Genomic DNA, 16,523 nt, shown 5'->3' on the forward strand with positions numbered 1-16,523 from the left:
AAGAGTCTCCTCTTTCCTCCACTCATTACCTGTAGTAATGGCACCTGTTTAAACTTGTTATCAGTATAAAAAGACACCTGTGCACACCCTCAAACAGTCTGACTCCAAACTCCACTATGGTGAAGACCAAAGAGCTGTCAAAGGACACCAGAAACAAAATTGTAGCCCTGCACCAGGCTGGGAAGACTGAATCTGCAATAGCCAACCAGCTTGGAGTGAAGAAATCAACAGTGGGAGCAATAATTAGAAAATGGAAGACATTCAAGACCACTGATAATCTCCCTCGATCTGGGGCTCCACGCAAAATCCCACCCCGTGGGGTCAGAATGATCACAAGAACGGTGAGCAAAAATCCCAGAACCACGCGGGGGGACCTAGTGAATGAACTGCAGAGAGCTGGGACCAATGTAACAAGGCCTACCATAAGTAACACACTACGCCACCATGGACTCAGATCCTGCAGTGCCAGACATGTCCCACTGCTTAAGCCAGTACATGTCCGGGCCCGTCTGAAGTTTGCTAGAGAGCATTTGGATGATCCAGAGGAGTTTTGGGAGAATGTCCTATGGTCTGATGAAACCAAACTGGAACTGTTTGGTAGAAACACAACTTGTCGTGTTTGGAGGAAAAAGAATACTGAGTTGCATCCATCAAACACCATACCTACTGTAAAGCATGGTGGTGGAAACATGCTTTGGGGCTGTTTCTCTGCAAAGGGGCCAGGATGACTGATCCGGGTACATGAAAGAATGAATGGGGCCATGTATCGTGAGATTTTGAGTGCAAACCTCCTTCCATCAGCAAGGGCATTGAAGATGAAACGTGGCTGGGTCTTTCAACATGACAATGATCCAAAGCACACCACCAGGGCAACGAAGGAGTGGCTTCGTAAGAAGCATTTCAAGGTCCTGGAGTGGCCTAGCCAGTCTCCAGATCTCAACCCTATAGAAAACCTTTGGAGGGAGTTGAAAGTCCGTGTTGCCAAGCGAAAAGCCAAAAACATCACTGCTCTAGAGGAGATCTGCATGGAGGAATGGGCCAACATACCAACAACAGTGTGTGGCAACCTTGTGAAGACTTACAGAAAACGTTTGACCTCTGTCATTGCCAACAAAGGATATATTACAAAGTATTGAGATGAAATTTTGTTTCTGACCAAATACTTATTTTCCACCATAATATGCAAATAAAATGATAAAAAAAACAGACAATGTGATTTTCTGGATTTTTTTGTCTCAGTTTGTCTCCCATAGTTGAGGTCTACCTATGATGTAAATTACAGACGCCTCTCATCTTTTTAAGTGGTGGAACTTGCACTATTGCTGACTGACTAAATACTTTTTTGCCCCACTGTATGTCCGTGACACCTCACATCTTCTGAGTATTTTGGAAGGGGTTGCTGTGGAGGCTGACACGTTGGTGACATCAGTTGACGTGGAAGCTCTCTTCAGCAGTATCCCACATGAATGTGGAATGAGGACAATCACCCATTTTTTTGCAGTCGAGAGCAGTTGAATGCCGGGAACTTAATTTGTTAATTGAAAGACTTCTTTACTTTACTCCCACAATTATTTTTTGTTTGATGGTAAGTACTTCCACCAGCTCAGGAGTACTGCAATGGTGAGCCCTTGCACTCCCACATACGCAAACATCTTCCTGGGCTGGTGGGAGGAAACCATTATCTTTGGGGGAGAGGAGGGTTGCTGGCACTCGTATATCAGCCTATGTGCCAGAAGATATATTGATGACATCTTGGCTTTTTGGTCTGCTCCAGAGGCTGAGTTCTGCCGTTTTGTTGAGAGTATTAATGTGAACTCAATTGGATTAAAATTTACGTCAGAGTACCACAATCGAAGTATTAATTTTCTAGACCTGACAATTTCAAAGGAATCAGACGGTACCATCAGCACATGTACATACCGTAAACCCATGGCGACTAATAACTTGTTGAGATGGACAATGTAATGTCCACACTTTGTAAGTAATCCACACTAGTAAATCTTCATTATCTTTATTTCTCTTTAGCAGGTTGCATAAGCTTGTCTCTGCATGCATGACAAAGTGAAAAGTAACTTCTCCCCCTCCTCTCTGTAACTACCCACAATTCTCTACATCTCATCTTTCTTAAAGAGACAAGGTACAAGATTTAATTAATGCATATTACAACATCCCCCTTTTTTTTTTTTTTTTTTTTAAACGAATAAAGCTAAAATAAAATAACATGAACTAATGATGCAACAAGAAAAATGTCCAAGAAAACGTATGTCCATTTTGCCCTGTTAAAGAAAAGAAGTCACGCTTCTTCAATAAGTCTGGATGGAGCCCTTCTCTCTCTTGATGGATAACGTCTGGGCTCAGCGATGGTGTCCATTAATGAAGAACTTGTTGCCTCCTGGTGATTCTCTCCACTGTTGAGTGCCGAATCTTCCCCCAGAGAATGTCCATTGTCATTATTTTGAGGAATAATTTTGAAATGTGAAGAGTTTCGAGTTATGAAGTGTCCATCCCTCTCAGCCGTGACCATGCTGCCTTTCTTGTCAATAACGTTATATTTTGCGGGACAATATGCAGCTGAAGTCTTGTTGGTTGGTCTCTGACGCACCACAACGACGTCACCTCTTTTGATAGCATTTGGCTGTGCCCTTCGCCTTCTATCTGCATAGTGTTTCATGGTTTGTTTGTTGGAAGAGTCTGCTAAGCGCACAGAGGAGTCACTTGGTACAGGACGACTGACTATGTCAGGGATTCGTATATGCAGAGTTCTGCCAAACATTAGATGCGCTGGAGCAGCATTGGTAGTAGAATGTGGCGTATTGCGGTAATTGCGCATGAATTTGTACAATGACTGTTTCAGTGGGGTGTGCTCCAGGCTAGCTGCCTTGATTCGTTTCCCCATGGTGCGCATGAAGCGTTCGACTATTCCATTTGCTTGCGGCCAGCACGGTGTGATTTTTCTGTGACTGAACCCCAAGTATTCAGCAAATTGTGTGAACACGTGTCCATTGAATGGAGGTCCATTGTCCGTTTTGACCACTCTTGGAATGCCATATGCTGAAAATATGTTATCCAGTTCTGGTATCACACTAGTAGCAGATGTTGAAGAGATAAAAGAAATGACAGGGTATCTGGAATATTCGTCAATTGTTACTAGAATGTATTGGCCATTTGGTAACGGTCCATATATATCGACTGCCACCTCCTCCCAGACAGCAGTGGGTAGAGGTGACATTTGTAAAGGCTCCAGCTGTGATGATGGAGTGATAACTTGGCAGGTGGAACAGTGTTTAACCTTCTCTTCCACCAATTGATCCATGTTTGGGAACCACACTTTTTCTCTGAGTAATTTCTTTGTGCCAACAATTCCCAGATGACCTTCATGCGCTATCTGTATTACTAAGCTGCGCAGAGTCTTAGGTACAACCAATTTGGTACCTCGAAGGATGAGGCATTCCTCAGTGACAGATAGTTCATACCGTACACTTGAGAATAGTTTTAATTCTGTCAGATCAATCTCAGGATCGGGAAATTTTTCTCTTTGAATTTCATGCCACCTTCGATTTCGGATGATTTGTATTAAAGCACGTAGTGTCTTGTCACTTGTTGTGGCGTTCACAAAGTGATCAATGGAAAGAGCTTTTGGTACTGCATGGGCTGTAATGAAGCATATGTATTCTTCAATGGCGGAATGCTCAGGTAGATCATCAGTCATCGGATGTCTTGACAGATAGTCAGCGGGATTGCTGAATTTTCCAGGCTTGTGGACAATTTTGTAGTTGTAGTCCTGTAGACGTAGACCCCACCGTTCTATGCGTGCAGGCATTTTAGCTCTGGGATTTCCAAAGATCGTAAGGAGTGCTTGATGATCTGTGACAACAGTGAAGGGAGCTCCATACAGAAATAAGTGAAAATGTTCGCATCCCCAGACAACTGCTAAGCTTTCTTTTTCAGGTTGTGAATATTTCCGTTCCGTGCTTGTTAAGCTTTTACTTGCATAAGAAATAATCTGAGGATTTTGATTGTTATCTTTATATTGTGCTAAGATGGCACCCAGCCCCACGGGACTGGCGTCCACAATTAGCTCAGTTTGGAGAGCTGGATCAAAATAGGCCATTGTGGTTGTTGAGCAAAGTTCAGTTTTAATTGTTTCAAATGCATTTTGACAGTCTGGAGACCATTGAAAAACACAACTCTGTTTTGTAAGTTCCCTTAATGGACTGTTAATTGTTGAGAAGTTTGGAATGTATCTAGCACAATAACTGGCCATTCCAAGAAACGAGCGTACTTCACTGGCATCTTGTGGAATTGAGGCTGATTTAATGGATTCCACTTTCTTGGGATCAGGTTGTACCCCTTTTGCCGAAAAAATATGACCGTAAAACTCTAATGAATTTTTATCAAATTCACATTTTTCCTTGTTTAAGGTGAGTCCAGCAGAGAGGAGGCATTCAAAGACGGCATATAGAGCACGATTGTGTTCAGCTTGAGTTTTGCCAAACACCAGTATGTCATCACTGTAATTAAAGGCATTTGGAATGTTCTGAATAACGCCCCTTATTGCATCCTGAAAAATTTCCGCTGCAGAGCAGACCCCAAAAGTCAATCTTTTATATCTTCTGAGGCCCACATGTGTGGAAAATGTTGTCAAATATCTGGATTCTGGACTCAGCTCTAACTGGTGATAGCCCTTATTGAGATCGAGTTTTGAAAAGACGGTCGCTCCATTTAACACATGAATGATGTCATCAATTGTGGGTGAGATATGTCTTTCTCTCTGAATGGCAGTGTTGGGTAGGCGCATGTCAACACACAATCTCACCTGGTCAGGAGCCTTTGGTTTAGGAACTACCACCAGTGGTGAGACCCAGGGAGTGGGCCCAGTAACGGTTTCGATAACGTCCTCGTCCATGAGGAATTGGAGTTCTTTTTCTACTTTCCTTCTCAGGTGAAATGGAATGCGCCTATGTGACTGGGCCACTGGGCGAACACTATCGTCCACATGAAGATGTACTTGAGAGTCTTTTAGTTTCCCCAAGCCACTAAATAGGGAGGGAAAATTATTCACCATGGTTTGTATATCCATGTCCGCAGGATCAGTTATGGTATGGATAATTTGGATGAGACCTAGCTTCAAGGCAGTGTGATAGCTGAGAAGACAGCCTCCTGATCCTTGTAACGCATGAAAGGTAGTTTTCTGCTTATTGTCTTTATAGCTCAGTTCAACATCAAACTGCCCTCTGGTAGTTAGAGGTATTTTAGATCCATATGGGAAGATTTTAGTATGTACTTGCTGCAAAACTGGCTTTGTCTTCAATTGCTCATAGGTAGTGCTGTCTATGATGTCCACTGACGCTCCCGTATCTATTGTAAACGTGATATTGGTGTCGCAGATTGGGAGTGTGATACAGGGGGACTGTACAGAGCCAGTGGCAGAGGTGGTGAACACGTAGTTTTCTGCTCCAGATGCTTCTGTATCCCGATTTACCATTTTTACATCTGCAGGCCGTGTCATAGGCAGAGAAGGCTTGTATTGTGCTGATCTGCAGACAGCTGCCAAATGGTTCCCTTTTCCACACTTATTGCATGTCTGTCCTATAGCTGGACATCTGTCCAGGCGGTGAGGGAACTCCTGTCCACATCTATAGCATTTTTTCTGTTTCGGGGTTTGCTTGTCTTGTGTATTTTTATGCACGAGATTATGTACCTGTGACTTTTCCCCATTCTCCATTGTAGTAGCCTGATGATCTGCTATTTCCGTAGCACGGGCTATTTTGAGTAATTCATGTAAAGAGAGATCTTGCTGCAGAGCTTTGCGCCTTATTTTGTTAGATGAGCAGGTGACGATTACCTGAGTTAGGATTTCATCATCTATATCTGTGAATGCACATCCATGTGCCAGCTCCCTCAGTCGTGTGACATAGGTGTCTATGGATTCTTCGGGAAGCTGCTTAGCAATTCTGAATTTGTATCTCTCATATCTGATGTTTTGTTTGGGATTGAAGTAATCAGTGAGAGCTTTGCTGCAATCGCTGTATGTATCTGTCTCAGATGCAGGTAATGTGCAGTAGATATCATAGACTCCTGTGCCTGCACAATGTAAAAGTAATGCTTTCTTTCTTTTCTCCTCTTTTATATCTATGGCTTCTAGAAAGTTCTCAAATCTGCTCAACCATTTTCTCCAGTTATGGGAGAGATTAGTGACATCAGTCATATCAAACTGTGGGAAACTGTGTAAGTATTCAGCCATGATGAAGTTTTTCAGTGGTGCAGCCGTGTGGATCAGTAAAATAGGGATTAGTACTCACTGCAGCAGAAGATTTTCGATCCCATCCTCGTCGCCAGTTGTAATGTCCACACTTTGTAAGTAATCCACACTAGTAAATCTTCATTATCTTTATTTCTCTTTAGCAGGTTGCATAAGCTTGTCTCTGCATGCATGACAAAGTGAAAGTAACTTCTCCCCCTCCTCTCTGTAACTACCCACAATTCTCTACATCTCATCTTTCTTAAAGAGACAAGGTACAAGATTTAATTAATGCATATTACAGACAAGCCACCATCATGTCCCTCTGAAGAAAGGGATACCCAAGGGACAGTTTCTCCGAATACGGAGGAACTGTTCAGATGTGGGTACCTTTAGAAGGCAAGCCGGGGACCCTTATCAAAGGTTCAGGGCAAGGGGTTACTCTTGTGGTGTGCTAGATGGGCCGTTTAATGAGACTCTCTCTGTTGATAGGCAGTCTCTTCTTACAACCAAGGATACCTGCATGGACACTGACATGAATCTGGTTAGACTTGTGGGAACGTTTGATGGTCAAGCTGAGAGGGTCTACTAGGTTTTTAAAACACATTGGGGGATTCTCTTGGCGGATCCCAATTTAAAGAAATTTGTTTAATCAAAACCTAGCATCACATATAGTAGGGATAGATCTATTGGAGACCGTTTAGTGCAGTTTAGCCTATATCAGAGGCCTGTAAGGATAGTGACATGACAGGAAGCCTCTTGGTTTCTTTAGATGTGGGAATTGCTCCAGGTGTGGAATGATGTCACAATGTAAGACATTCAGTGATTCGGTTCATGGCAGATCATACTGTATTAGGGATTTTGGTAACTAGATCCACGGGGTTGGTTTGTAAGGCTACATGTACCTGCTCCATGGACTACATTGGTAAAACCATTAGGGAACTGAGGGTGGGCGAGCATATCGGCGTCATCAGGAACAAGCGGGATACACCGGTTGCTCGACACATTACCAATATACATAGAGGAAGATTGAGTGACATCACCTTTAGCATGATTGAGTTGGTGAAACCAAGAGTTAGAGGGGGGGATTTGAATGAGATCATTACAAAACGGGAGGTGGAGTGGATTTTCAGATTGCAGTCCCTTTCCCCCAAGGGACTTAAATGAATGTCTCTCGTATACATGCTTTATTTGATATATTTGAACTTTCTCATACACTTGGGGCTTCTCTGATTGGTGTGTCCTGTCCCCAAAATAACTATTTGGGTAACCCTTATCTGGCTTACATATTACAACATGTTTCCACATGGACCACGTTGAGGATGGATATCTATATATTGAATGTGCTTGGTTATTTATTCATTATTTTTGTCATATTTACTTTCTCCATATTTCATGTAGGTCCTCCTAGGTCATCTAATCTGAGTATCAACAATATGCAGATGAAGGTATAAAATATAGGTACATTTTCCCTTTATATGGTCGAATGTCTCTAATGCACTGTAGTTATTCCTGCCAATATGAATATTCTAATGAAGGCAGGAGATGTGATTTTTTTTAATGCGTTCCACGAGTTGGAATGCACAAATATAATAGACGTCAGGTATTAGGAGACGCCACCAGAAGTGACGCGCAATCGCGTCACCGGAAGTGACAACATATCGACCTCTGAGTTCCACACAATGGAATGCAAACTATATCGAGCGCCCGGAAGTGGTATTCCAGAAGTGTTTGGTGGAACGCACGCCGAATCCAGGTGAAGATCTTCTTCTTTATATCTTTGATAAGTGGAGTATACTTTATCTAACCCTGTAGAAAACCGCCAACAATGTGGGCGGTGCTGATTATGGCGTCAATACGTAATGGGGTTATTTAAGTCCAACCATTAGACCGCCAGCTCTGTCATCAGCCATCATGGCATCCGGCTTTTTGAATATCCACAGTATCTCCTGGACCTCCTGATGAACCGTAGCGATGGGGAAACGCGTCGGGTAAATTCCAGTTCATGATAAGTCACTTCTGGTTTATTTTCCATAATTGGCTTATGAATGATTCTATTTGACTCATTATGTCCTGTTGTATCTGTTAGGGCAAGTGTGCTGAGCATCACATGATTTGGAGTGCTGGTCATGATATTGGATAAAAAATCTTATCATCTTTTGATAGTTATGTCTACAGTTAACCTGCAATTATATCTATTGGCCCTACAGTGATATACTGTATTTTCAACTCTGTTCTATCATGACATTGTTTTCCCACCTATATTGATAGGGAATTAATAGGGGAGTGAGGGACAGTCCTCGGTGAGTGGGGGCGCCAAAAAATCATCCTACCAGGGTGCCAACCTCCACAGTAAGGCAGGCTCAAGGTAGGTTTATTGCAGGGTTTTCGTAGGTTGGGGGTCACTTTTTTCATTGTTGGTATTTACCGTAACTTTTTTTTTTTCACTGGGAGGTGTTTTTGAAAAAATTGTATTATTGAAGCTGTTTTTAATAGGATTATATGTTCACTATTGGTTTAATTTTAACCTTGATTTATCTGTTTTTGGTACGACTGGGATAAGAAGTAGAAACAGCATGAAGGGAAATAAACAACTGTACTGAGCAGTGTAGTTGTGAATCCAGCTATGGGGTGGGATAAAGCATTAGAAAGCTAAAGCACTGATCGCTTAGTGAGCTGGCAGTCTATTTTGTCTTGAATAAGACAGATTTCAGCAGTGTTTTAAAGTGCATGATGAATTTAGTAGACAAGAAGAAAATAAGTGGCTCATATGTGGAGAAAGAAGCTGATTAAAATATATGAAAAAAGCTTCCTACATTTTTTGCTTATTTGTTTATTTTATTAACACTTGTTTGAAGCAATGACTGGGGTGTGTGTGAGTATTTTTTATTTTTTTACAATGCACACTTCCCTTCTTTTTCATCTTCAGGATTGCACCCAGAACACATGAGAACCCTGACAGACCCTAAAGATCTTTAATGGGGGTGATTAAGAGGTAAGTGTGGAGCCTTTATTCACTTCTTTGTCCATGTACAGATGTAGCAGAGCTGTGATTTGTCATTGAAGCATCATCAGACTCTGTCCAATGCGTTGTCAGAACCAATGTTCCCAGCAAAATAATTGTCCATGTGCCCACTGGACTGAAATCTGTGAGAACCGTGGGGTCAGCTCTTTGTAGACCAGTCCTTTAAAGTTTGCATTTCCCTCTGATTCTGGGACCCGCACTGTGACATCTTCAGAGCCTTTTTTTCTGCATATCATCCATGCAGGGTACTGTCACCAGCCGATTGAATGGAGCAGTGCTTCAGCGGGTGGCTCTGTGCCCAAATGCAAAGGAAAAACTGGAGGATACAAAACCTTATCATGAATAAGACGCTTGTCGAAACGTGTTGATCTCTGTTTTTTCCTGCTAATGTGCTACAGTGCGGGATGCCATATGTTGGCTCATTTTATCCACATGGAATAAAAGTTAATATTTAGCTACCTTTGCCATTCGCTGGATTTTTTTTTTTCTGCTGGATTTTTTTGTGGCTGTTTCACCTTTATCCGTGCGAGGCGTCGGTCTGCAAACAGGAGGTCTAAACACTAAGACTGGTAAGCTGACTTTTTCCCATTTAACTTATATGCAAAGAATATTAGTGACCTGGAGGCCATTGCCCTTGAGGAATGGTCTATGGCCGGGATCACATTTGCGTCTGTGTGCACAGCGTACGATCCACATCGATCCGCATGCGTCATGCGTACATATCTTTAACATTGTGTACGCACGAACATATTTTTGCATGCATTCGCTTTCGGATGCGTAGGCATGCGTCGTTTCGCGGTGAGCGGCTGTGTCCGGTGAACGTAACATGTTGCATTTTTTGAGGCATCAAATATTGCGCAATCGTCTGCATGCGGATGATTGTGTAAAAAAACACATTAATGTCTATGGAAACGCATTGGTACGCAAGGACATGCGTACATATGCATTCGATACGCATGCGTACTTTAGACTGCGCATGTCCAGAAAATGATGTCACCGTCTCCACCATGTGCATAAAAAAAGCAAACGCATGCACACGCAGCGTTTTTGTTTGCGTCATACTCAAGATGACGTGCAGGTGTAAGCATGCTTTTGCATGCGTTTTGGCATGCGTTTGTGCATGCACATGATACCCTGCGGACATGTACGCAAATGTGAACTTGGCCTAAGACCCCTTAGGAACACTGCCAGAAGCCGGTGTCTGGCTGTCAATCACAAATGTAGCAGGTCATAACATCCAGAGGAGCTGTGCTAGGCACTAAGATGCTGGTTATGAAGGGATGAATAATCATGATACTGCAAGAGTCAGGAACAGTGACATTTTGTTACATTTTGAGAAATCGCTTGTTATGAATTGTGTTCAGATATTTACCGTACATTGTTTTTGTTTTATTGGTTTGTTGCAAACAGCATAAAGTTTCTACATTTTGCTAATAAAAAGTTTGCAACGGGGAGGGGGCAGCTGTATATTGTATATGCTTTGGGCAGATTGTATACATTAGTATATGTTGTAGCCATTAGTACATTCTGTATGTTGTATATGCTTTGGGCAGATTGTATAGATTAGTGTATGTTGTAGCCATTAGTACATTCTGTATATTGTATATGCTTTGGGCAGATTGTATAGATTAGTGTATGTTGTAGCCATTAGTACGTTCTGTATATTGTATATGCTTTCTGCAGATTGTATAGATTAGTATATGTTTAGCCATTAGTACATTCTGTAGTATATGCTTTGAACAGATTGTATAGATTAGTATATGTTGTAGCCATTAGTACGTTCTGTATATTGTATATGCTTTGGGCAGATTGTATAGATTAGTATATGTTGTAGCCATTAGTACATTCTGTATATTGTATATGCTTTGAACAGATTGTATAGATTAGTGTATGTTGTAGCCATTAGTACGTTCTGTCTGTTGTATATGCTTTGGGCAGATTGTATAGATTAGTATATGTTGTAGCCATTAGTACGTTCTGTATGTTGTATATGCTTTGGGCAGATTGTATAGATTAGTATATGTTGTAGCCATTAGTACGTTCTGTATATTGTATATGCTTTGGACACACTGTATACATTAGTATATGTTGTAGCCATTAGTACATTCTGTATGTTGTATATGCTTTGGGCAGATTGTATAGATTAGTATATGTTGTAGCCATTAGTACATTCTGTATATTGTATATGCTTTGGGCAGATTGTATAGATTAGTGTATGTTGTAGCCATTAGTACGTTCTGTATGTTGTATATGCTTTGGGCAGATTGTATAGATTAGTATATGTTGTAGCCATTAGTACGTTCTGTATGTTGTATATGCTTTGGGCAGATTGTATAGATTAGTATATGTTGTAGCCATTAGTACATTCTGTATGTTGTATATGCTTTGGGCAGATTGTATAGATTTAGTATATGTTGTAGCCATTAGTACGTTCTGTATGTTGTATATGCTTTGGGCAGATTGTATAGATTAGTATATGTTGTAGCCATTAGTACATTCTGTATGTTGTATATGCTTTGGGCAGATTGTATAGATTAGTATATGTTGTAGCCATTAGTACATTCTGTATGTTGTATATGCTTTGGGCAGATTGTATAGATTAGTATATGTTGTAGCCATTAGTACGTTCTGTATATTGTATATGCTTTGGACACACTGTATACATTAGTATATGTTTTAGCCATTAGTACATTCTGTATGTTGTATATGCTTTGGGCAGATTGTATAGATTAGTATATGTTGTAGCCATTAGTACGTTCTGTATGTTGTATATGCTTTGGACACACTGTATACATTAGTGTATGTTGTAGCCATTAGTACATTCTGTATGTTGTATATGCTTTGGGCAGATTGTATAGATTAGTATATGTTGTAGCCATTAGTACGTTCTGTATGTTGTATATGCTTTGGACACACTGTATAGATTAGTATATGTTGTAGCCATTAGTACATTCTGTAGTATATGCTTTGGGCAGATTGTATAGATTAGTATATGTTGTAGCCATTAGTACATTCTGTATGTTGTATATGCTTTGGGCAGATTGTATAGATTAGTATATGTTGTAGCCATTAGTACGTTCTGTATGTTGTATATGCTTTGGGCAGATTGTATAGATTAGTATATGTTGTAGCCATTAGTACATTCTGTATGTTGTATATGCTTTGGGCAGATTGTATAGATTAGTATATGTTGTAGCCATTAGTACATTCTGTATGTTGTATATGCTTTGGGCAGATTGTATAGATTAGTATATGTTGTAGCCATTAGTACGTTCTGTATATTGTATATGCTTTGGACACACTGTATACATTAGTATATGTTTTAGCCATTAGTACATTCTGTATGTTGTATATGCTTTGGGCAGATTGTATAGATTAGTATATGTTGTAGCCATTAGTACATTCTGTATGTTGTATATGCTTTGGGCAGATTGTATAGATTAGTATATGTTGTAGCCATTAGTACGTTCTGTATGTTGTATATGCTTTGGACACACTGTATAGATTAGTATATGTTGTAGCCATTAGTACGTTCTGTATGTTGTATATGCTTTGGACACACTGTATAGATTAGTATATGTTGTAGCCATTAGTACATTCTGTAGTATCTGCTTTGGGCAGATTGTATAGATTAGTATATGTTGTAGCCATTAGTACGTTCTGTATGTTGTTTATGGCTTTTCTGATTCTTCGCCTGCAGGTCCGGCTCCAGCTTTTCGCATCTTCTTGTTACTAGGGCTCTGTCTCTTTCTTTCTCGGTTTATTATTTTTAGATCTCCCTTTTCTGGTCCATGTAGCACTGTGTATACACAGCACCCCGGCTCCTCCTGTACACACTTCTTGCTCAGCAGCCAGTTTGTGCTGGATCTGTGGCCGTGGGTGGAGAGCGCTGCTCTGGGGAGAATGTGCTGGTACCGCTCAGACGGCAGCCTCCACTTATCAATCAAGTGTCATTCCTGTGTGCATGTTGCTGGTACCAGCGCATTCTCTGCTCAGACCACACCTGGAGGGATGAGATAAATCTGCAAAGGGGAATATTGTCACTCACAGTTTACAGTGATTTGTGTGACTGATTATTTTTATGTTAATGTATTGTAAAAATATTTGCAATTAAATGAGACTATTTTTTTGTACTGTTTTATGTTTTATACATGGTATTTTACACTTTTATTAAAGACATAAACTGACATAATATCTGAGGGAACAGCTGACTCTGGCAACCATAGAGCTAAAAGTCTCCACTAGGGGGCAGCAGGTAATAAGGAGGCTTCTGAGGTGAGTTAGTAAATTGCAGGTACCAGCGCATTCTCCAGAGAGAGGTCATAAACCAGATGACACAGTGTGAGATAATGCTGGGGGAGATCTAGCAACAGCATTTGTGTACAAAGGCATCACCAGGATAAAGGTGTTATCATGGAGATCAGCAAAATAAAGGTGCACTTGGGGTATAGGGTCATGGCACCGACACTTGGGGTATGGGGTTATGACACTGACACTTAGCGTACGAGGTTATGACACGGACACTTGCGGTATAGAGTGATGTGATGACACTTGGGGTACGGGGTCATGACACTGACACTTGGTGTATGGGGTCATGACACTGACACTTGGGGTCCGAGGTGATGACACGGACACTTGGGGTCCGAGGTGATGACACGGACACTTGGGGTACGAGGTGATGACACGGACACTTGGGGTACAAGGTGATGACACGGACACTTGGGGTACAAGGTGATGACATGAACACTTGGGGTAAAAGGTGATGACACTGTCACTTGGGGTAAGGGGTGATGACGCTGACGTAGGGGGTAGGAACATTTGGTTGTTGATATTTGCCTTTCTGTAGAATATTAAGTTTAGTAGAGATTTGGGCTTATACTTTACAGTGTGTTCTGGATCTGATGATGGTCGGCGCATATAATAACTGTGCACTAGAGATTATATTGTTTTCGGGATTTAATACTTGTTCATCGTCGCTGTGAGACGTTCTGTATATCAGGTCTCTTTCCCCGTGGGTGACACTGATCAGTAATGGCCGCTCACTTGTCATTGTCACTTAGGGGAATGTTACCCTGAATAGTCTCCTCTTTACAAGGATGTGAATGTTTCTCTCACTGATTGGAGGCAAAGTCTGGAGATGGGGGAGATAGCGCTCGGCTTGTAGCTGCAGGGCCCCTCTCCCTACTTCTGAGTATTGCCGCTCGGCACTGTGGTCCAGCAGGTGGAACTGGAGGCGGCTGCATGATGAATGTGTAAATGTGTCACCTGTCTCTCTAGTTCTTCTTGAAATCCTCAGACTTTAGATGGTCTTGTAAATCATTGTGGTAGATCCCTGCTTGCTGTTTCCACTCACTAAATAATTTACTTTTTTTTTTTTGGCTAACACGCGGTTGCAATATAATGTTTTATACTTTTTTATTGTACATACTGCTTCTGACAACTTGGGATTTGCCATAGATTGATAGATTTTACCTTCACTGATACATTGTAGCAAACTGCCAGGAGATGAGAAAGATTTCTGCTGATGGGTTTATCTCGGGAGTATCCACACTGAATACAAACCCTCAGCTGTGAGAATGTAAAACCAAAGAAATCCTTTTCCATGTAGGTGGTTTATGGCACAAAATATATATTTTGTGGTTGTGATTCTGTGCAGCCTCCATTATGACTCCTTTCTAGTGATAAATTGAAGAATGAGCAACCTGATGACTATGGCCCTGGCCGGGGGTCCAGCAGATCCCAGCCCACATAAGATGGAGGCGTCAGGATGAACAAGAACTGACGCTGGTGGTGTCCGTGATTGTATTCTGTTCTGCAGATTTTCTGTGCAATGTAGGAATGAGACTTTGTAAAATACTGTGAAACATGAATGGTCATTACCCAACCTTTTCTACATCCTAACCATAGATAAACTGAAATCATAACCCAGAAAAGGGTAGTGAGTCACAAATAGCACTAGTGCAGGACAGGAAAATATGAATCAAAGTAATAAATATTACTGCAAAAAATAATTAAGAGGCAAAACAGTTCATAATGGTAGTTGTCCCAACACAAAGGACACAATTGACACGTGTTGCTGGGTGAACCAAAGGGAAAAAGACCCCTTGAAGTAATAATCCAAGTAGACAGCCTAAAAAGTAGTGAATTCATGAGGATATATGCATAAGGGAAATTGTATTAAAGTAAAGTAAAAAGTCACTTAATGTGAAGATATAACAGTATACATCCTGGCAGCCAAGATAAAAAGGGTCTCACCCACCAATCACACCCGACGCGCGTTTCACAAATGCTTCGTCTGGAGTCACCCCTAATCTCGAGGCGATTACAGAGGGCGCTTGTGGAGTATTTGTGGAGGAAGACGTCAGGCCTGAGTGAGGTGGATTTTTCCCATTTTGGCTTCCTCCATCACTTGACAGCCGATGGTTGGGCTCAATGAGCGCTAATAATTTTGATGTAATGCTGAGTGGGTTCTCCTGGACCATGGGGCCGATGGGAGCACTCGCTTACGCTGTTATTTTTATTTCTGTGACTCAATTTTCCTTGTCTTATAGACTTCCTTATTGCTGCATAACTACACACCTCATGAATTATCCCTGGGGTTCTTTTATGGCGCAGAGTATGATAATTGTAATGTATAACTGATGCTATTCTTTCTTCCTAGATGGAGTCATGGGGAGAGGCAGAGTATTAACCCAGATTGTCAGATAAGCCACGGATTGGTAAGTACATGTAAACCTTTATGCTGAGTGGTATAAATAAATGTAAATAGCTCTGGCCGTGTTGCTGGTACCAGCACATTCTGATGCTGCACAGCCGGAGGTGAACTTCCTGGGCGTATACAGAAAGTCCACAGAAACAGACAGGCCTGTTCTACACACTCTGATCTGTCAGTTAGAATACTGACCTCAGATCTGTGGGTTAAATGTAATTACTCCCCTCCTGATCCCTACACATCATAATCTGCAAACTTATATACTGCAGAGGATGGCTTGGAACTCAAGGCTGCGATATACAGCCAAGATACCAGGGGAAGTATTGCCAGTCATGTGGTGCATCCATCCGAAAAGGCCGGGGCTCGGCCTCTGCAGTAGCCATGTTGGCTAATATAGTCAAAGGGATCTCTGGTTTCACTGAAAAGGAGAGGACAGGTAATTATTTTATTTCTATAGCGCCAACATATTCCACAGCACTTTACATTCAGAGAGGAAATGTACAACCTCTGTAAGTCGCTACAGAGTAACACATAATTCACCAATT

The 16,523-nt window shown here is 41.5% G+C and overlaps 1 protein-coding gene across 1 annotated transcript in view; it reads left to right on the plus strand.

The window, feature by feature from the left end:
• Positions 1–15,970, plus strand: part of LOC143764223 (uncharacterized protein CXorf65-like) — a 37,022-nt gene extending 21,052 nt beyond the window's left edge. The window contains exons 7-8 of the transcript XR_013213110.1: positions 9,171–9,236; positions 15,928–15,970. The gene's annotated coding sequence lies outside the window, so the exon portion shown is untranslated. The remainder of the gene's footprint in view (positions 1–9,170; positions 9,237–15,927) is intronic.
• Positions 15,971–16,523: the final 553 nt, after the last annotated feature.

This window comes from Ranitomeya variabilis, chromosome 4 (assembly GCF_051348905.1).
Source record: "Ranitomeya variabilis isolate aRanVar5 chromosome 4, aRanVar5.hap1, whole genome shotgun sequence".
In the NCBI taxonomy this organism is placed as follows: Eukaryota; Metazoa; Chordata; class Amphibia; order Anura; family Dendrobatidae; genus Ranitomeya; species Ranitomeya variabilis.